The sequence below is a fragment of the Trachurus japonicus genome, chromosome 7 (genome assembly GCF_045865225.1).
Source record: "Trachurus japonicus isolate A0001 chromosome 7, Traja_1.0".
In the NCBI taxonomy this organism is placed as follows: Eukaryota; Metazoa; Chordata; class Actinopteri; order Carangiformes; family Carangidae; genus Trachurus; species Trachurus japonicus.
In genome coordinates this window covers 25,701,090-25,724,209 of record NC_140913.1, presented here as the reverse complement: position 1 = coordinate 25,724,209, position 23,120 = coordinate 25,701,090, and the positions used below count along the sequence as shown (strand labels likewise).

The window sequence follows — 23,120 nt, the reverse complement described above, 5'->3', positions numbered from 1 at the left end:
TGAATATGATGCATGTAAATATAACAATTATGTTATGATGTCACTCTACTATGTACACTGGCATGTGACATACTGACCTATGACATATTGTATCTAGTGACCTTCCATGCAGGCTTTGACTACCTTCATTTGAAAATAGTTGGCATCATTGTAGGTTATCAAATCTGATCAAAACATACCATTACAATGCCAAAATGATGACCTTTCTACATTGGCTCAAGCCATTTAAACATCTATTTGTGAGAATTATGCCCATGAGAGACGTAACTACTTGTTTCAGATGGAGATACAGGAAATGTGGGCTGTAACTGCAGCTTATACAAGTTTATACACAGGTTATCTACTGACTGAGGTCAAAAAAAGAAAATATTACCAAAGGAGGCTTTTTAGATTGATTGGAGTGAAACTCACTCTCTCTGATCTCTTGATCCACATTTCATTCTCAATCAATGAGTGTGATGTTGTGTGGCTCCTGTTCATCACACAGTTGATTCAGTGCAGTGGCCTGGGCCCATCGGAGAAGTAATGAGGCACAGTCATGCTAGCTCTATTTTTTTTTCATAATCGAATATTCATCTTCACAATCGAATGCTTGGATGTTTTTTTCCAATAAAATTAGGCTATATATCCAAATTAGGAAAAGTCCTTGACACCCCTAACACACAGCATACAAACAGAGAAGACAATCTGAAGTTCTGAATGTTTTCTTTTTCATTGATTACTGCTTCTTTATTCTTAAATACACAATGTTATAAAGACCTATGTTGCAGTACTGTTCAGTCTGTTCAGCACTTTCTGAGCTGACAGTCCACAATATAAACACCAACAATACTTGTAGCTCTAAATTCTTGTGTGTTATCATCTTCTGAAACCACTAATAGTCATGTCAAAAATATGATCACAATCACTGCCACAAATGCCACAAATTCCCCTTCTTTTTCATTTGTCAACAGTCCAAGTTGTTGAAATGTTTCCCAGAATCTTAAGAAAGAAAAAAATTCCTGGAGGAACGTTCTGGCTCTGTAGACTGATCTCTCAGTCGGCGGAGAGAGAGAGAACTGAAATAAAGCTTTCTCCTGATCTTCCAAACTGCTAAAAATCACACTCGAGTCCAAAAGAAAGAGCCTTCCTCTCTGATTTATGCTGCCCCGTGTTCGCCAATTGATCTCTGTTTGATGAAGAGGACCATGTAGTCCAAACAACTGGAAAAGTCACTCAGCACCAAACTCCAGAGCCCCTTTCCATTCTTTAACAAGATTACCGTGCGGCTTCTCAGACAGCACTGAGCCCCCAAGGATCCCATGTTTTCTTTTTTCGCTCTCCATCTCCCTCTCTCTCTCACTCTGTCTATCTCAGTCTCTCGTTCTCTGTCTGTGTCTGTCTCTAAGACACGTGGCTCTCCATGACTGTTGCTCCCACTCAGACAGGGGCGGGCGGTGGATTCATGTGGGGCAAAAAGAGCCTACAGGAGACTTTTGGAGGCTCTCAGCTGCCCTGCGCTCTCTGGAGCGTAGCGTATGAGCACTGGAAGATGTGCATGTGTGAGCGAGGAGCTTTCCACGCAGGAGGGATCTGGCCCAAATTTAATCTCTCTATTGTGAGGATGGAGGGTTAGAGGAAGAAAAAAAAAACGGGCCGTGCCTGCTGAAATCCCACTGGCAGTGCTGCAATGCAGGGGTTTAACATGGAGCCAGAAGGCAGGCAAACACATTAAAGAACTGGCCTTCAGATGACACAACACACATGCACATTTTCATCACAAGCACAAAAATTTCAACACAAACGTGGACCAATGCATGAATGCAAACCTGCAAAAGCCTGTTTGCTGCTGTGCATAAGGAATTTCTGACAGGCAGGTAAAGGTGACTTCAACATCATGAAATCCTGTGAATGCTTTGGAATAAATGACTTTATTCCACCAAATATACCTGATTTTACGTTGCCTCTGTTTCCCAAAATGAGCAGCTTCGTATTTAGCATCATATAGATTTATAATCTTCTTTAAGATTGGTTGTATAATACTGCTAAGGTAGGTTCGTTGACGGGACATAAAGGACCAGTGTGTGTAGGATTTAGTGCCATCTAGACGTCAGGTTTCAGATTGAATATTCCTGCCCTCAGCCTTCCCTTCCCAAATGTGTAGGAGAACCAGTAGCAGGACTAATGTCCTCTTAAGAGTTAGCATTTCACTTGTCCATTCTGGGCTACTGTAGGAACACGACACTGCTTTTGTGGAAAACATGGTTCTTATAGATTCAGGTGATCGCACACTGATTAGATCATAATTTTAAACATTATATTCAACATACTCTTAAATCCTTCACATACACCTTCAAGGACACTGATTTATTCATAATCATACCTTAAGTATTAAAGGCTGAATAGGTAACAATCATCATCAAAGTAGGTAGGTATTATTTCTTAAGAGTTTACAGCAGCAGCTTGAACTCTCTGCTAATGTTGACAAAATGAGAACGATAAGGAAATCTTACACTTTGATGAATGAAAAAATGTGTTAGTCTACATCCTATTACAAAAATACATATTTTAGGTTTAAAAGGTTTTCAAATTGACCTTTGCATTTGGAGTTCTCTTCTGTGAGCACATCAAACCATTTGTGTGAATATGAATGAAGGTGGAGGCGACCGTGGGCTTTACTGTTGGTCCATACAGTGTGAGAGGTGAAGAGCGTGATGGGTGGTTGCTTACATGACAGATTGCTGACTGTGGGAGTCTTTTACAGTCAGCAGAAACAAGCGATTGATGACACTTTGGCCTCTTCACGCTCTAATACAGCCAGTACAGATAGAGAAGAGAGAGAGAGAGACTGTGATGTCCGTCGGTTTCTGAGCTGAACTGGTTCATTTCATTCATTTGGATGCTGTGAAGAAATAACAAACTACTAGAATTGGTGGATTAGTCGTGGCTGTTGTTTCCGTATCTATTTTAAAATGAGTAATGATTGAAGATGGCTGCAGTGTTTTTCCTTAGTTGACACTGTTACATCGGCCATTTTGACAGATCTGTGATTAAGCAAATACTGACAGGCGTCTTTCACAGGCTCAGTGTCAATGCAGGCATGTTTCCTTTTCCAAACAGTGGTTTGATGTAGTCGAATAGGATAAAGTACTGAATTTTGTTTAATTTCCGTAATAATATTTATCAATATCATGTGTATAAAATGTATTGGGTGGTTGTTATATTTCAGCTCAGTGCAAAATAAGGTGCCATGTGGAAGCAGTGTTAAAAAGTGATGTCATTGTGACATACATGATCTTGTTTTGACCTTGTTATCTAATTCACCTTATGATTCATGGAAACCTGGGCTTTAGCGATTGTGTTTCAGCATCTGCTGGACACCTACGTATGGTAGTAGAACTTGCACTGGCCCGTGGGCGTGCCCAGAACATTAATTAGAGGCATCATGGAAGTACAAATCTATTAAATGGGTTAATCAGACCTGTTAACTAGTGATTAATGGAAGCTGTAACACAATCCTGTTCAAACTGGAAGCAGGGCAACATACGGTGAGTAGCATTGTCAGAAACCATGTAACCAAGCTGATTCTACTTTTACTTACTTGTTGTCCAGCCTACAAGTAATAATACAAATTAAAAACAGACTAGATTATAGCATCAGTTACTAAAAAAATGTCATTTGGTGTGGTAAATGTTAGTAGTGTTAAAACCAGCAGCTTTCTAACCTTTCACATAAACATTCACATTCTAACACAGTCTACATAAACTGTCTAAATCAATAAAAACTACACCGGTTTTATAAGCTATTACCTTCCTACTCTCCATCTCACTTGTTAACAACGTCCAGACATTAGCACTGCAGCTGGACAACACTGTACAACAGTTAACAGGTGTTAATAATAGGCAACACAACAATTAACAGGTGTTGGATGTTACTGGTAATTAGTTTACCTGATTCATATTTCTGGTGCCGACTACAGTAGCAAGCACATCAACGTTTAATCATTTAGTCGACTGATTCACACTCACCCCCAATAAAGAAACTACGGAGGGGAAAACTTCAGCGTCTGTCAGGATGCCAATTATTTTTGCTCCAGGGCCAGATTTGCCAACCAAATAGATGTTGATTTTACACTGGTGATACTTTGTTTCTTCCTGACACGAAGCACAGTGTAATTAATCTGACAGCTAGACTTTAGTTTTGTGAACCCAGTTTTCTTGTTGATGCAACGTCTCATTTTTTTTTTTTTTACACAACCTCTCTTGGCACAGATCTCATTTTTGGAATCCCATTGTTTGTTTCTGATTTGCAGTCACGATCGCTGAGTTTGTTCCAATACTGTTGCTCGTTGCACAGTAAAATACCTCCAAGGTCAGTTTGTGTCTTCAACCTCTGGTGGAAGTGTGTTTAACTGACTGCGTACATAGCTGTGCACCCGGAGGAGCAGTGAGGGCAGAGGAAACTACAAAGCACTGTGATCCAAAACCCTCTAGCCCCCGATGACTCAGGATCATTCTGCATTTAAGCCCAACAGGGAGGCACACAGGTTAAAAACAACTACAGATCTGTCTCAGCTAAATCTGAAATGGCCGCACTGAATGAATCTCAATGTCCTGCCTGGCAGCAGTTAAAAAGTTATTACTCCATCAGCCACATGACACAGCGTAAACACCAACAAGAAGGATTTCCCTTTCATGCTGTTTTTTTTTTTTTTTCAGTCCTCGCCGCTTTTAGGAAAGCGATGATCTTACCTCACTTATTTGAAGCGAGCTGCTACCTATAAATCCTGCTGGAGAGCGCCTATATTCCTGCAACTACCTGCTTCACTGGGAGACAAGATCTGTGTTTATGTGCAGAAATAAGACAATTCATCATCCAGTCCCAGAGAAATAGTCAACAGCAGCTACACAATTCCAGATTAATTGCTTCCCTCCCTGGCTGTCTGGTGAATGAAACACAACACTACAAACCCCAACAGACAAAAGAAGAGATTAAATATTATTAAGGTAATAATGAAATGTATCAAATTTTCTTCCTGCTTTTTAAGCAACCGTCATCGCATAGATCTAAAACACATGTTGACGGCTCTAAACCGCGCCGTGCTTTGTTGGAGTTTATTATCTCGCTAGACATAATTGGTTCAAGACAATATGTGCAAACACAAATGGAAAAGAGAAGAAACGCTTGTGAATTACATGCTCCCCGAGAGCAGTGAGGTGCAAGAAAAACATCAAATCCCCTGGAGGACGACTATACTCTTATAAATGTCAAATAGGTTTTAGTAATGAGCTACCAAGGGTCTGTCTATACTACAGCTGGAGGAGCGATCTCAGCGAGCAACACATTTCTGTCCACATCTATCGCTGCAGTTTATCTCAATGATACACATACTCTGCATTGTGGATATATTTTAAGATTGCAGTCCTGTTATGAAACTAGTGATAATAAGCTTGTCAGACGAGGGCGGATGCTCTTTCTTTCTTTCTTTTTTTTTGTTCCTTGTAATGCGGTCAAAGGTATTGTAGGACAAACGATAGACAAGCCGCAAGTGGCTGCTCATGGGGATCATTCACCTTCACATTGTCAGTGAACTCCATTACGAGGCAGGCCCAAATCTTGGAAACCACTGCGCCATTAGTCAAACGCAGATTGAGTCTGACAGCTAACCTCTCGTGATGATCTCCTTGCACCACATAAAAACTGACTTTTGCTGCTGCATAATGGTGATGCTGTTCTCAAGACAGTCTCACTGTTCAGACGTAGCCTATAGCACGGAGGAGAGACTTTTTTAATCATCTCATGGAGTAAAACAGCTCGCTATATAAGACTATGCATACAGCTGAGCTGAATTTAATTACAAATACCAGGGCTTTAATGAGCTTAATGCAAGTTGTTGCCTCCCACCTTTTATTTAAAGTCTTATACGTACATGCCTTTAATCTACAGCTCCGTCGTGGGTGAAAAATGCTGCGGCTGTAGCAGTTTATTACATCTTTACTCTCCTCTCACGATTTGTTCCTCTGTGTGTATAAAAGAGTGAGCGTTAAACGGACGGTGTTACCTTTCAGCACATCTCTCGTGTGTTCAGAAAGTCGCTGTCTCCAGTCGAGTGATGGAAAGATTTGACCTAAGAACACTGTAATATTTAACTCAGATCATCTGTAAAGTAGACGCAGAGCTTTTTTCAATTAAGCACTCATTAGAAACTAAATTAGGCACTGACCTTTGAAACATACCAGCACAGGGAAGAGGAGAGAAAGGTAGACATGTGCTTCAAGACGTACACCTCTGATTAAAACAAGAACCCTCGGCGGTTTGTTTCAAGGGTTTCTTGTATTTCGTGCTATTACAACATTCACTCCAGACAACAAAGTGAATCTGAATCCAAGGAGCCTCATCTGGTTGTTAGCATCAGTATTTTCTTAGAGTTTCAGTTGCCACCAAGCTGTGTGTACTGCAAAAATATTTTTCCGACAATCAAGTTAAATATTCTCGACTAAAAGACGTGCTTCAGTTGAATTATTCAGAAAATATCTTAAAGTAATCAAAAATGCAGCAGCGCACAATAATGAACAGCTACTCGTCCTCATGAATTAATGCATTCACTTGTGAAACATTTCCAAACAAACAGCACGTTTGGTGGAAACAAAAAAAGGTTTGACTTTCATGAATGAATGCAGACACAATCAGAGAGAGACACAAGGGGAACGTACATTAGGGATGTTCCTGCAGCCAGACAGACAGTAGTGTATTATCACCTGCCCTCACATTGCCTTGTAATCTGAGAGTGGCATCAACAATCAATGGAAGGAGGGAAAGAGAAGACAGGACCAATCGATGCCTCTTAGAAACACTACCGTAATTGTGCACTTATCACTGCTCTGAACTTTAAGGAGTCAGAATGAGATAACCTCACCAAAGATAACACTCAACTTTTCCCCAAAAAACCCCGCCCAAAATGTCATCACATTTTTCTGCAGTCACAATATTTTGATGCACACTTGCTGACTGAAATCACAACATCTGATTTTTTATTCTGAGTGAGATTTGATTATTGTGTTTTCTACAGCTGTTTCACCTGAAAAGAAAAAAAAACTTTTCCAGAGGTAATAGAAATTTCATCTCCACTGTGTAAAACAAGGTGCAGCGTTCAGGGTAACACGAGTAGTTAACGGAATAAGACAATTACAAGATCATTATTGCAAGGGTCAAGTGAATCAATATGAACATAAATCTATATATGGACAGTTGACCTCTTAACCAGTCCCACTATACCGTGCCTACATATGCATGCAAGCCTGCTGAGCATAGGTTTCACAGAAGCACAGTGAAGCTTATTAACAGGTCGAAATCTAAATGAATTATGGCACTGACAAGTCTTAGTGATTATATATTACATTCATAGCGGGTATGAATTCCCTTGGCCATAGTCAACAAGAGTAAGTAAAACCTACAGTCAGGCTAGTGGCTCACTGAGCCTGCAGCTGTGCTCCGAGCTAAACACTAACTGCAGAATGCTAACCAGTGACAAAACGAACATATAGACGATAACGTTTAGCATGCATCCTGTATCCTCAGGTCACCAAAGTGATCACAGTTTGTTCTAATTTAATTTTAAAGGGACAACGAGGAGTTTCTATTCGGTTATAAAAAAGTCTCACGTTAATGTGGATGAATCTCCGCTACCCACACTTGTTAGTGGGCCCATTTTCGATAAATATATCGTTCTGTCTCTATCGTTATTTTGTTATTATTAGTGGTGGCGGAAATGCTGGTCGAGCCGACCAGCGTTTCCTTACTTTCGGTTTCGTGGCGAGTCATGAGAATAACGCAGCTGAATCGCCGTTTATGGTCTGAACTACAACGGTATGTGAACCTTTTTGAACCTCTGACTTTAATTATTGATGAATGAAAACATGAGTCCGTCTTGTGCCGGTCAAAGAATTTTACGGTGCGTGCGGAGGCTCATAAATGTAGTGTGAAAACGCTTCGCTTTTCCAAAACTCCTCGTTGTCCCTTTAACATATTGGTTTATTTGACAGGGACAGTGCAACAATTTAAAAGAAACCAGTAAGGCTAATTTTCATCCGTTGTCCCTGGCCAGATGTTACAGGCAACCTAAGAACCAAAAAAGGGTATAACAATTAAGCAATGCATTAAAATACAAGGTGGGTGATGGATGCTTCCAACAAATCCAACAAACGCCTCCAACACATACTATGATGATGCTACATATAGTGATGTATAATGCTAAAATAACCAAGACTATAGGTGTCATCTTGAACCATTTCAGTCCCAATCCGACTGTAAATGTCCTAAAACCTTCAAAAATGTAACATCCTTGGTACACACTGTGGCAAAAAGTGACAATAGCTAGACTAAAGTTTGCTTCCTAGATAGCTCTGGCAGCCAGAAATCAGCTGGCTAGAAAACACAAACAGTTTTGGAGCTTGGCTGCTAAATGTAACCAGAACTTTCTGTACTTCCTGGCCAGAGAGTGCACACTGACTTTCCCCTGGAACGTCCTCGCTCCCTAACATGGGTCTGTTTTATGAGCCCATCAAATTATCCCGGCAGGATGTCGCATTGCTAACAAGGGAAGCAAAACAATTTGGAAAAAGGGGGTTATTAAATGTCACTTCTGCAACCGCAAACAACAACTGCAGAGCCCAATGATGTAGTAACTGCTCCAACACAACCAGGGACTGAGCAAAGCAATCATTTCAACACATTTATTGCCCTTTCTACAACAGTATACTGAAGTTTGACTATGTTAATGATCATGATATAGTGTAATAAAGTTTGAAGCAATTCATAATGTCTCTCAGATCCCCTTAAACAAGTTAAATCCCCCATTTTTTCATCACTTTTATTACAGCTAAACAAGCCCTGGTTTTACCATAAAAGTAAGTACTTCTGCTGCATTGCCAACAGATGTGAGTTAATGCCCTGACAATTAAAAGCCAGGGAACCTTGAAGAAACACATAACACAAACCAAATCTTTCCACTCAATTGACAGTATGTGAAATCCTACACAGCCGACCGACAGTACTCCATCAATTATTCAGGAGGAGAAAGGCTCGCAAAAAGTACTGCAACCCCGGCTATGCAGCAGTAAATCACTGTACGACACACCATCTGCTGCTTGTCAGAGCCCAGGGCTGCTGGGTACACAGGAGCGCAGAACAACATTGATCCTTAAGTCTCTGTTGATTTCCATTGTGAATCATGGAGCAGGAAGTGTCGGTAACACGTGTGGGTCAAATTGTACCCATGTCACATTTACAAAGCCTCGAGTGAAACACTGATATCACTCACTGTGCACAGTGTGGTGCTGTGTGACATTTCCATATCCATCCTTGTGTGTTTCACCTGGGCTGAAGGGTGTTACTACTGCCTTGGGACTGCGGCTGAAATTTAGCAGTTGTGCTAAGTCCGGCACATTTACACTGATGCTTAATGTGTCAGTGTTGATGAATGTGCACTGTCCCAATTCAATAAATAAAGAAATGAAATGAAAATGACTGTGCAAAGAATCAAATATATCCCTTATGAAATATTAAGGACCCTCATGATGGGATGTGAGCCTGATTCTCCCTCTTTGTCTCCCTGGTCTTTCAAAGCTGAACCACCTCCAGAGAAAAAATGTCCCATAATTCAGACTTCAACAACGCAAAGACTTCATTATCAGGGTTAGCTGGTCTGACATCTGACTAATTGCTGACAAAGCCGTGAATTCTGTTTTGCAGACTTATTGTACAGCCTATACTGACTATTTATGGGAAAATAAGAATCTTCCACAATGAGGTGAATATGCATAAAACAAACCATTCAAACTGCCCTCTTTTTGCAAACTGACTCTCCTTATTATTAAAAAAAAACTTCCATTAGGTTTTTATCACTTGGTCTGAGAGCAGTTAGAAACTATGCAATAGTCCCAGCAGCACCCAGGAAGCTGCATTTTGTCCCAAACTCCCTATTTGTCATGAGAACCAAGTCGCTGTGAGTTCTCATTATGCTGCTGATTATCAGTTATTCTGGACGTCAAGCTCAATACTGTGTCCTGTCATTCAGCCAGTCAAAGAATTACCACTCTAATTATTTGCTGTGTTTACATTTCCCGGCCTCTTTGTGAGGTTTTTTCTCTCTCCATCTCTCCCCCTCTCTCTCTATCTCCCTAATGTAAAATGTTAAGTGAAGCAAAACTGCCCTAATTGTTACAATTAAACGCATTTCAAAGGATTGACAGTGTACTGTCCAACGTTTTCATCCTGATTCAGTTACATTTCCACTCTTTATTCTTCAGCTGCTCAGACCAAGAGAGACATTTCTGTCATATTCAACAGGAGCAATTTCAAACAGCACTGTACCTCCAAACAGAAGCTCTTGATTATTAGCTGGAGCTAATTTTACACGCTGCATCATTACGAGCAGCACCATTGTTGTACGCAGGGTGTTAATGTCGTCCAATATTGTCATTATATCTGTGAGTAATTTTTAGCTCCCACAGAGTTTTGAGGTAAAATATTCAAACTGGTACACCTGCCTGAACTGTGGGTAATAATGACACCTGTGTGATTAAAAAAATGGATATATTGCACTATGTATTCCCATTTTGTGGGAATGCTGCAAACTCTACACGGTGCAAATGCCTCAAAATTTAGGGGCTCAGTTCTGCATCTGCTAATTGCTGCAACATTATATCGTAAAAAACCCCCCAGGAGGAGTGGCAGCTGAGCTTAGCTGGAAGCACAAGCAGTTTAAAAATGTGCAGCAACACATAATGCACAGTTGGTTTGACTTCTATTGAAGCTTAACTTTCCAATTTGAATTCATTTCTTCAGAATCTGAAAATGGTGAGGCTGCAAAAATGAAAAGAACGTTTGTAAAGAGATTCTTTAACTTTTAAGCCGCATGCCGGGAACTAGATAAGGAGAAAATGTCAATTTCAATGTATGTATGAATTACTCTGTAATGGCACTGTGCAGTTCCACTATGCTTTTAGAGAGAGAGAGCAACACAATCAGCTAGTAGCTATAAGACCGTTCAGTTCTCACAGAGCTGAGGGGAAACCCAGCCAACGTGAGGTCAGACGACAAGCTTGCCAGCTGAGATAGAGCCCAGCTGAGACACTTCCCCTTTCCCAAACAACAGATTTCCACAGGGCCTTCTTTTCCAGCCTATTTGTTTGATTTTATAAATAATATATCATTCTATGATAAAAAAGTTCTGCCTGGAAAGTGCAAAATAGGGAAAGAGTTATGATTAAACTAAAATTAGTTCACTTCATTCCAGAAACAAGTGATGAGTCTCTGATGACAATCTGATTATACTGAATGGCACTTAGCATTTGAAATTAACAAATCGCAAAGGGCTGTGTTGGTTGGTAGTGTTAGAACAACTAAATCAAATTGGCCATGTTAGACAGCACAGATGTCAGAGAAGATATGAAATAATTCATCCCTGTCAAATCCCAAAAAACAATGATCACAGCTCTCGGTTGCATCACCCACTCAAAAACTCATCTCAAGGGTGAAAACTTTTTTCAGAGAGCAGATTCGTGGTGCACGCTGACACATACATAACGATCAGACGGCATGGAAAATCAACAGAGAAAATGACGGTGGATGTAAGAGAGATACCCATGCAAAGCGGGGATGTCTTTGAACGCAACTTTTCAAAAAAAACTTTCAAGTAATGATGTAAAAAGTTGTTAAAATGAATTCTACCTACATCGGCTGTAACAGTAAAATGACTGAATTAAGTATCAACAGTATAATAATGTACAATACTGGAATATGTCATTCAAATTGAGTTTTTATTGTTGAATTTTGCTGATAATACCTACATATTTCTATGGTTTTACTCAAGGATTAGGAACAATTGATTAAAAATTAAATGACTGAGTGAAATCACAGGTGTAGCTACTTCATCTGACCCACCTTACTTTTCACAAGCTCCTTGATCTAAAACCTGGAAAAAACTGATTTACAAATGTTGAGTTGAATCATTGATAGTATGAATGCTTTTAGATTATTTTATCAGAGAGGACGTGTCACTCTGTTGGATTTATGGGAACCACGAAAACACTCATCCAGCTACTTGACTCAGAGGTAAGCTGAAAAAAAATAGCAGCACAGGAATACTAGAAAGCTAAAAATGAAAACACAGTAGTGTAGATCGGGTTTATTTCTATTGATATAATCCATTAAATCAAACAAATCTGTAGAACCTAGTTGTTTCTGATCTAAACACTATCAATGACATGAGCACTTTTTCTCCCTAACCTGAAGTGACCAGTTATATATCTTAACACACTGCTCCTTGTCACTGCTGACTCCGCTGGTGTCAGACAGCAACGTGCTTCCTCCTCCAATGACACATGCTGCAACATGTGCAAAGGTCAATGGGCTCCTCCAGCTCCCAAAACCCTCCGTCCATATACACACACCCAGCTTACCAGTAGGAGTCACCAGTACCATGACAACAGCACAATCCCTCACTGGCTTCCCACCCACCAATATAACCAATTATGGTTTGTGCTGGAACTCACAGTCAAGCTGATGCAGGTAGTGGGTGAGTGCTGTGCCCCTGCACCATCCGTGTATTTCTCAGGGCAGAACAGTTAACTCGATTATTGCCCGTTGTGTCAAGGACATTTGTGTAAGGATGTCACTGAAAGCGGAAAAAAACACAAAACACAAAATATCAAACTGCCTTTCACATCCGCTCTGATGCATTTCAGTGAGGGGGCACAAACCAGCCATGTCCTAGATAAACGGCACCCTGCACTGCACTGAAAGACTACAGCAGTCAGGTTTACATAACAGCACACAATGCACGGGGATGCACACCACTTCCAGGGCTCCGTAAGGAAAAGCACAGGCTAAAATGCTGCCTGCACATTATTTTTTCAAAACCATAGAAGATCTTCTCTGCAAAGATATGGATTTTAAGATGACTCACAGCTACATCAGGAGTCGTTTAATAGAACAGGTCATAGATTGTAGATAGTTTTCTTGGTGGATTTTTATTATCTGGTGAGGGAATTGATGTTACTATTCATTTTTGGATTGCGCCATCCCTTAGTCTCCAAGATGTAAAACAGATGATTATGTTACCCATATTTTTCAGTTATTTTTGTGATATTTGCTGAGTAAACAGTCAAAGATTGTGAAGACGAGCAATGGTTTTTTAGGTTTAGAAGAAGCTTATTCAACTGCTGCTTCCCTCCCGTGTTCAGACTGTTGGATGAAGCTGTTGACTGAGTGTGTCCCCAGTGTTGGCTGGATAAAACCTCAAGTAGCCTGAAAGAGACCACTGCTTGTAACCGGCAGACAAAAAAGGAGCATCTGAGGGGAGAACTATGGAGTCATAAGAGTGCCATAAAATAAAATAAAAAAATAAAAAATCAGTGAGAGAATAAGAACCCTTTATGTGTTTGGTCCTTTTGTCAGACAACATCACAGTTATAAAACCGGATTTGACTGTAGGTGGTCAAGCCTGTTTTTGCAGTAAAAGCAAAAGCAAATATAATACAGTTAAGAAAAAACAATATGGTAAAAGCTTTTTTTGAAATTGTTGCATCAATTTCTATTCACATTTCCTCATTTTTTATTCAAATTGGAGATTATAGTGAGTCTATACGTAAGAGTGACGAGCTGAGGTTTAACAGAATGGGGCTTGCTAGTTAGCACGCTAACCTCTGTAGAAGAAAAGAAATTATGGAAAAAAGATAAAACACTGACCCTGCTCTCCTGACAAAGACAGCTTTCAATGAGTAAAGGAAAAGTTTTATTGTCATGTCTCTTCTTGACTGTTGTGTAAATGCTAACGTTGAAAGCAATAGCAAAACTTACAAAAAGGTCCTTTAAATACTCATGTTAAAGGTTCAGTGTGTAATAATTGGCAAGGTTTATTGGCAAAATCTGAATATACTTCCCATGAATATATTTGTATAATCGCTATAAAATAAAATTTGTTTGGTTTTCGTAGCCTTGTAATTATTCTATACAGTACATATAGAAAGGATCTTACTTTAGAGAGCGTCGCCATCTTGTGCCGCCATTTTTGTACAGCTCACCTCATCGCTCCATGCTCCTGAGATACTCCCAGTTGTCCCAGTCCTGGTAAACATGTTTTTTTGTCCTCGGAGGCCACCGTCACTTTGCCGACAGGAGGGGTGAGTGTGAGCGAGTGAGTGAGCGCTGCAAACTAGAATCTGAACGCTAGATATCACGGTTTTACCGCCATATTACACACTGGACATTTATGGCTACGAGCACAAAAGCATCCTATCTAATATGTCAAATACATATCTAAATGCAGCCGTGTCTCATCAGACAGAAGTCATCGTGAGTCAACATTTCATGAGTAAAAAATTTATTTTTCTTTTATCCTTGACTCGGTTTTTCTGTTATCTCTTAGCCCTATCACAGGGAGTGTACTGACACTACTGTTAGAGCCCACAGGGATTCTTTAAAATCATGTATGTTGTGTCCTTCGGCTGCACACTGGCCTCAGAAAAACTCAAAGAGACAAGGAGCAGCCTAGATGCAGAACACCTACTCACATTACTGAAGTATTCTCCATCCTCCCTCTTGTACCTTCCCTTTATTTCTCTTTTCTTATTCACAGCTTTGCACACTGTTCCTCTAATGAAAAACTTAAGTCCTGTGATGCATAAACAAGTAAATAAGAGTCACAGATCACAGAAGCATGCGGGTTGCATGGAACAACAAAATTATATATATGTAAAGAAAACCCTCACAACATCAGCCTGGAGTTTCAAGCAATTTCATGAATTTCACAGTATGACATGCACTCAGAACAATTTCAAAGCCCGGGTTGATTTAAAAGCATAAAAAAGTCGGCTATTTTTTCAAGGTTTCTGTTGATGTTTGCACCGCTCCAAGCGTTCTGAATGTCAGATGGGCAGATTCTCACTTGGCAACACTAAGAAATGGCAACTCAGCTCTCCCACTGCAAAACCCCGTGGGAATGGAGAGAAAAGGAGAGGAGAAAATGTCTCTTCATTTCCAAGATTTCAGGGGACAGAAAAAATATATTTAATGAGGATCTGTGTTGTTTCTCCAAGCAGAAAAAAAAGCCTTCACATTCTGCTGCCAGTTGCCTTTTAGAATAGGCCAGGAAGAAGAAAAATGGAGAGGGAAATACAGACAAAGCCCAAGAACTACATTTTAGACAGAGACCCTGCAGGCATGCTGTTTAAGACAACGGTTGGCAGGCTATCATAAGATCCATCATTATTTAGACAGATTGAATCACTGCATCCAAACAAGCTTGATATTGCAGCTATGTGGTGCTCTGTTCACCCTTCTGGGGCTTCCACCTTCAAGGTTCAATTGTCTCAGCCTTTACTTGCACGTAATATTGTTGAGGTTTGTAATCTAGGTGTGATTTTGTGGCTCTTGGGGGACTGGAATGAAATGCCGGCGTCATTACTGGCATTCTCACTGTGTACAGAGAAGCTTGGAGCCAATACAGGGTGCATTTCAAGTACCTCTGCGTGGTCCCACAGTCTTTCTGACAAGGACAGATCCCCACAGCAGCTTTTGGCTGACACATCTAAAGACAGAGTGGCACTGCTTTCAGGACAAAGTAGAAACGAAACATATTTAATACCACCTACGGAGAACACACAAACTTATTTATTGTGAAGCCATTTGGGGGATTTTGCAGAAGAAAGGATGTGTGAAGGATGAATAAGCACGACAGTGATGATGAGGTTAGGTGACAGAGGTGCTAGTAGACCAGTGCAGTATAGTATAGTGTGGTCATCACCAACCAGGCAATATCACCCTGGAGACAGAGGAGCTAAACAGGTTCCTCAGCTTTGGCAGCACCGAGGACAAACAGGCTCTTACATACAAAACCTTGAATGCATTCAATAGATGACGACATAAAACATGTATCCACCTACAGGAGGGATCAGCACAGAGCCTCGCTGCATCTCATGTGCATGCATGTGCACACCTACACGTAAATACAGATTGCTTGCATGTGTGATCTGAATAAATAGCTGAACAGGAAGACGAAGAGAACTGAGTTTAAAAATAAAAATTGAGGGGAGAGAATAATAGACACTGTCTCCAGTGACAAAGAGCCTATAAACAGCAGGTCTCCTGTAATTGTGTACCCACTTGCACGATCACACTGTGTAGACGACAACAACCCAGAATCTGTAAAGAAGGTGCCTAAATATAACACCATCCTGCAGATTAAAAAAGCCACTCCTCCTCTTCCTTCCTTGTGGTCCAATTCAGGCAGACTGGATGAGAGTTAGACCAGATGTGTCATATAGGAAGGTGTTTTGCTACAAATTGGATGATTAACGGAGCTGTGGAGCCAGCAGTGAGGCATTTGGCTGTGGTGCGGAGCTCAGTGAAGAGTGATTGGCTTTGAGGGCCGAGGGAGCAGATGGGACAGAGCTGGACCGAGTGACTGAGCGCGCCTCCCTGGGTTTGCATCAAAATATCACTTCCCAGTCGGCTCTGTGCTGAATTTGCCTCCTGAAGAGTGATTCCACACAAGGAAATGGAAAAAGGGAAAGAGCAAAGAGCTAGCTCTGCTTCTAGCAGTATTGCAGCGGCTCGTTCTTCATAGCAAGTTATCTCCGCCTTTAGCTCCACCCTCTTAACATTAATTATGCAGCTCAATGCAGCACTCCGAATCCCTACTGCAGCTCACCCACACTACAATACTCTGCCGCTTTCTCCCACTCTCTCTGTCTCTGTCACACACGCTCTCACTCTCACACACACGCGCGCGCACACAAACCACCGTGTCTGTCTTTTTTCCCTGGCTACAATCTTAACTCTCCACAGCCAAAGTCATCATTTTCCTCCGAGCATTGCCTTGTCAGTTGTGTGCTATTGCAGGGAGGTGACTGTAGCTATTCTTTTTCTTTAAAAAAAAAAAGATTTTGCACAGTTCCATCATGTCCAAACACATTTTTACATAAGATTAAAAAAAATCACTACACATACAGGGCAATAAAATATTAAATCTATTATTTATTGATCACTGCTTTGAGTCAAATACCAGATGACCTAGATGTTTTATTTTCCAGAAATGTTATAAACATTTCTACTCACGGCATCTGACATAAATAAATGTATTTCAATGATTTCAGATTGGATTACTATCTTCAGCTGCAGCGTGACTCTCTTCCAGGGCATATTTCTCCCTGTATAATTTTCCAAAACCTGATTTCGTTGCAAATCAGACACAAACACCGACTGAAGTGCCGAGGCAAACCCACTTTGCAGCTCAAACACCTGTCTGGTGGAGAGTAATTGACTCAACGCCCTCTGAACACGGCGAGAGACACAATCAGACCTTGTCACAGGAAGCAGAGAGAGTCCACGCTACGCAATCTGAATCAGCTACATCAGCAAAGTGGAGGGAAACCAGAGAACACACAACGGGGGAAGCTCTCACGCTTCAGCCGTCCACCTCCCCCCCCAAGGCAGGCAGGCAGGCAGGCAGGCAGTGGGACGGAAACGCAGCAACTGTTTATGGAAGCAGAAACAAGCTTCTCCTTCCTTTCCTAGAGCTTTTCACATGATTAAGATGCATTTCACATCTGCATGCATGTGTTTTGTGAGCTTGCGTGCATGTGTGTGTGCGTGTTTTGTGTGTGACAGAGAGAGAGAGAGAAAGCACGGCCAAAAAGCTGTATAATTAATCCAACACAACTTAAGTGTGAGGCTACCCTGTGTGAATCATTCATGCACACTGTACACAGCCTGACTTTAAACTGAATTAATTGTGCTTTCCTTCTTTCATGTGAGCCGACGTCAGACTGAGCAGTTATTCATGGGATCATTATGTCTCATTCGCCACAGAGGATATCGTCAACAAAATGTCAAAGCACGGACACGCAAACACGGGCTATTTAGGAGCGCGTGCTGTTTGCCTCCCTATTGTTGCCATTTCAATAAGTTCAATAAAGTGTGTGTCCACGTGTGCAAAGATACTACCTCTGGAACAAAAGCAAACAACGAGGCAGATGTTCCTAATGAGGAAAACATAGCTGGGGAAGGTGGGATCACTCAGCTGGTATTGGAGTGAAGTGAATGCGTTATGCGCTTACATAATCCAGGGGGAGTGTGAACTGACTACTCCCTCTCTCTACATGACAATGTGTTGGCAGGCGCAGGTCGGCGGTTTATGTCATGAGCGCCATGCTGCCATCGCTGGTCAAAAATCGGTGCATCATCAGCCGTTCCAGAATTCATGTCGGCTGCTGGAAAGCTGGGTGTAGGGGTTGCTGTTCGTCAGCAGGCAGCCCCCTCTGTGCCGTGCAGCTCTGCTGCTGCTGCTGCTGCTGCTGCTGCTGCTGCTGCAGGGGTCTTTTCAGTGCATGCAACCGGATGGTGAGCAGAGAACGCAGCGGGGGCTGGGCACTGCAATGTACTGCAGTGCTCGTAGCTCAGCTATGCACACCCACTCTCTTCCATTCTTGCTCTGACAATCTCTCAATCTCTCGCTCTATCTCTCATCCTCTCTCTCTCTCTCGCCCCTACTTGTATCATTTGTCTTGCCTTCCTCTCTTCACTCTCTCCCCATCGCTTTTGTCCTTTTCATGTCAATTTTTTCTCCAAACCCCTTGAAGCCGACTGCAGTGCATGTGTCAAAAACTGCCTCTTATACTCTTCATATGAATGACACTTCCCTCTGTCACTGACATGCGCACTGAGAAACACATTTACACAAATACATACATAAATACATCCTGTAACCGTTCCCTGCGGATGATGAATAAACGCTCTGCTTCTTCCTGGTTACAGAGAAGACACACACACACAGGACACACACACACCCACCCTGTCCTTCTGACACTTCAGTGTATTTATCAAGGTGTCTCTCGTATCCCCAAGAGGGTCTGCTCACCTTAAGCATCTGCAGTGTCCTCTATTTTCATTTGTTCAACCTAAACAACACCGTGACACTCTCTCTCTGTGCGGTGACATTTTCAGCACCTGTCCTCGCTCTGACGTGGAAACTTTTGTGATTGGTGTTCACTGTTCGATGCCCTGTGTACTACTATGTACTACACAGTGACAGACGTTGCTGCTCCACTATGTTACCAACACCATCAGTAACAGGAGACACTAAAACATCCACAGCCTGGGATGGAGGGTGCTGTACACAGAGGATGAACAATGACAAGAACAACAGCTCCTTGTTTGCTCAAAAAAAAAAACCCCACAACTTTACAGTTGAGTTACAGTAGAGAACCAATACTGAGCACAGGAAGACAACACAGAAATAAACCTTGAAAAGCAGCGTGCTTTGCCGGCGTTTAGCTGTTAATTCTTGCACATGGTCACGACTGTTTATTTTCTAATGAAGCAGCTGCTATATGACTGTGTAGGCTTAAGATCTGGTAAATCTAATGATACAGGCCTTGGCCCTTTAAGATGGAAACAGCATGCAAAAGTTGGAGGTGGATTAACCACTTCTCATTAGACAGAATGGTCGGCCATTCTCTCTAATGAGAAGTGGTTAAACCACCTCCATCTCTTGCACTCTCTTTCAATCTTAAAGAGCGATACTGGCTAATTCTTGGCAACAGCAGGGCGTCTCATTCCTGCTCCCCATTAAATAGTGGAGGTTTCTGATCATCGCCAGTCAAATGAGTTTCTCAGTATGTTGGCTACATCCTGCAGAGACGCTTTCCTAGTCCCTCTCAACCATGACACGAAACAAAGCCTTGTGTCACAGCGGGCGTCAGAAATGTATGAGTCGCAAGTCATTACATGTTTTTCATTATATGTTTTACATGATCTGTTCTGTTCGCTGTGCAACATTGCTGCTTTATAATACCCTCTCAATTGTGTTGTAACTAATTTATGGAAAAATAATAATTAGTTACTCAACACTACTAGCATACATAAAGTTTAATTTACCCTCTTTCAATAATGTTATGAAATACTTCAGTGTAATAAGTAGATTCAACGCTGAGTGGTTTTGCTGCTTCAGTCTGTGTCATTACACAGTTTGACGTGTTATTTTGAGCCTCGGAGTGAAAAGAAAAGTCGACGCTCCCACCTGGTGCATGCGGACATAATACAGGTAGGTAGATGAGAACACAGAGAGCTTTTTAACATGAAACAGCTGGGGGCTAAGTTGTCAGTGTCTCTGCAAAAAAACAAAACAGTGCTCTTTAAGTTGGACAGTGTTCTCGAGAAGGAGAGATGCATGAATAATAATGTTTTCTTTAAACTGAGGAACAGATGTGCACAGCCGACTACAACATCAAGTACTTGGACTTGTAAAAATGTGTGCAGCCTGGTAGTTTATCAGGAAAGCTGACTAGATATAGGCACAAGAATTACTTTTGCCTCAAACTGCCTCGTAACCCTGATTATTTTACACCAGTTTGCTTGAAGCTGTTTGAGGGAACCACTTATCAACAGCCTCTGCTCCGTGCTCTGTCCATGGTGCTGAAATGAGTTACATTTGCTTCCCTCTGCTTCTCATTACTCCTGCACAAAACTCAGTCCTGAATAATTAAAACATTATTTAAAACCCAGTCACCCTGGCTTCAACAATTCTGCCCAGGCTCATGCACGTTGTGTGTTTCTATCCAGTGTATTAGCATGAACGATACTGAGCTTTCTTCCAACTAATATGAAAACACTAGTACATACTGTACTCTCTGTCCTGTCTAGCGTTGCTTATCAGTGTGCCCACACAAAACACACACTAAGTCCATCCGTTATTTCCTCCCATTCTGCTGCAGGCCAGTGTTCACACACAGTTTCATCAGCGAAAACACACAGTGCCCACTGCTGGACAGTATGGAATCTTCATTCACAAATGATGAAGGTCAGACTTCAGAAAAGAAGACAGTGGGATGTAATAAAGAGACTGTGAATATCCCTAAAGAAGACTGATATTGAATGCATAGTGAAAAAAAAAACAAATATATGAATATGAATGGACCGTTCTTTGTTTTAAACAAACAAAAGATCCACTTTACTTTGTTGTTTGAGCTCATCTTAAAATCACGATCAACCGCATAATCAGCATATGATACCTAAGCTGTGATAATAGTATTTTTCAGTCTCTTTGGTACACTGTGAGTAAGTAAGCCTAACCCTGAGTCTATAGTTCGCCCATTCAGGCAGCCTACTTCAGCTGCTGAGAGAAGTCCCAGAACGGATAAACAAAACAAAAACTCATCTCCTGGCTCAAACGGAGCCAATTCAGTCTGTTATCTAAGCAACCCCGCTGATATGCAGACTACACAATGAGAACATGCACGGCAACTAAACTAAAATGGGCTGCAGTAGTGTCTCTCCCACTCTCAGCTTATCAGATCAGCTCTGAATTTGGAGCATAAAAGGACAAAACTTTACCCCACCTTTATCCCAATGAGGGCTGATAAGATGAGGTGCAATGATGAGAGTTATTTTAGAAAGCTTGTATAGCTGCTTTGGGTCGCTCTCTGCCTGGCACTGGCTGGATGCTGAGGCAGCTCCGCTCAGGGATGTAATGGGATACTGCAGCACTAGAGAACCGTGTGCACAGAAACTTGCCTACAAGCATCAGGGAGTCCCGCACTAACCTTCCCCCCCTCCTTCTCTCCCTCTGCTTCCCTGTCAAGTCCTTCTTATGTAAAAAATAAAATAAAATCATCAAACTCAACATCCATGTTGATATTTAAATGTTAATACCCAGGAAATCTGAGCGCACTCTGACAAAAAACAACAAAGAAACAACTTCAGAAGTGTAAAAACCCAGCATGCCTGTAAGTAGAAGCAGAACGTGGCTGCCTACCTCTTGTGCAGGATGCTCTCTCCTGGACACCGAGCTCTTCCCCTTCTCCACAGGCTCCGAGACACTTTGAGATAGAGAGAAAAATAATCAATCTCCTCTTACTTTCTCTTATTTCCAGTTTTCAGAATGAACAAGTCAGGAGTCTTAACACAGCCCTCTAGACACACCTTTACTCTGTCCTCCTGTAAACTCTGCCACATACACACACACAGACACCCATTCAAATGCACCCCAAGACTGGAGTACCCAAATTGATAAAGATCTGCTCAGGGGAGGGATAAAAACTACACACACTCACACACTGCAGTTTTTTTTCCCCCTTCCTCTTGCCCACTCGCTCTGCTGCTTCTTTCTTTTTCTTTTTTTCCCTCCTGTCTTTGCCTGCACTGTCTCCTGATTGGCTTAGCTGCTCTTCAATAACATAAGCTCTCTTCTTTAATTGGAAGGGGGCCAGTTATGTGGTGCACCAGAAAGCCTCCCGCCCAGCTCATCTCTCTCTCTCTTCTCTTTTTTTTCTCCCTTTTTTCCCTAAGTGCCTGTGGAGAAGAATGCTGAGCTCTGCAATTTCATACGCATCGAGCAAAGAAAAAAAAAGGGAATGGAGGACAGAGAGGGGAGGAGGAGGGTGAGGGGGTAGTATGTGGGAGAGAAAAGGAGTGAGAATGGGAATGGATGGAGGGAGGGAGAGGAAGGGGGGGGGGGGCATCGGAGACGAATCAGTGGACCGCAGTGGGACAGGCTGAAGCTGCATGTGGGGAACAAAAGACACAGAGACTATCAGGGTGGAGAGAGGGCACGTTTGGATGCACGCTCCTCTAGCCGAGCATGTTGAGGTGTGACAGTGGGTCAGAGGAAGGAATATTATTTCCCATTCGCTCGCTGCAGCACGGCTAGGTGGCTCTGCTGCAGTGTGCAGTCTAATTGCCAGGCATGATGGGGGGATGGGAAGGGAGGAGGAGGAGGAGGAGAAGGATGAGGAATAGGAAGAGAGGAGCGGGGGTTGGTTGCAGCGATGCCAAAGTACAGTCTTCCAGCCAGCCTGGATATATGGTGGGGGGGGCGCTGGAGGGGGGGAGTAGAGGAAGAGAGGAAGGGAAAGGGAAGGAGGGAGGGGGGGGGCAAGGCAGCCGCAGCGGTTAATGCCTTTTCCTCATGAATTATTGAAAGTGCCCCAAAGGACAGCGGACGGGTCACAGGCGGCAAACTACTGAGCCTGCTCAGCCAGTCTCATTGCCACCGAGGTTTATGCTAATCACTCAGACCTGGAGTACATGTTGTCAAATAGGTAAATGCATCCACCTTTAGTTGGATTAATCCTTATTTAATA

At 42.0% G+C, this 23,120-nt stretch overlaps 1 protein-coding gene across 4 annotated transcripts in view; it reads right to left on the bottom strand.

Annotated features, from left to right (window-relative positions):
- The window catches only part of LOC146984888 (synaptotagmin-2-like), a 60,209-nt gene extending 37,900 nt beyond the window's left edge, over positions 1-22,309 (bottom strand). The window contains exons 1-2 of one of the 4 annotated variants that reach the window (XM_085782458.1): positions 21,961-22,309; positions 21,794-21,857 (exon numbers count right to left, since the gene is read on the bottom strand). The gene's annotated coding sequence lies outside the window, so the exon portion shown is untranslated. Of the gene's footprint in view, positions 1-21,377; positions 21,490-21,793; positions 21,858-21,960 lie in introns of those variants that run through there. The other 3 variants (XM_085782457.1, XM_085782461.1, XM_085782459.1) reach the window with 3 other exon arrangements.
- Positions 22,310-23,120: the final 811 nt, after the last annotated feature.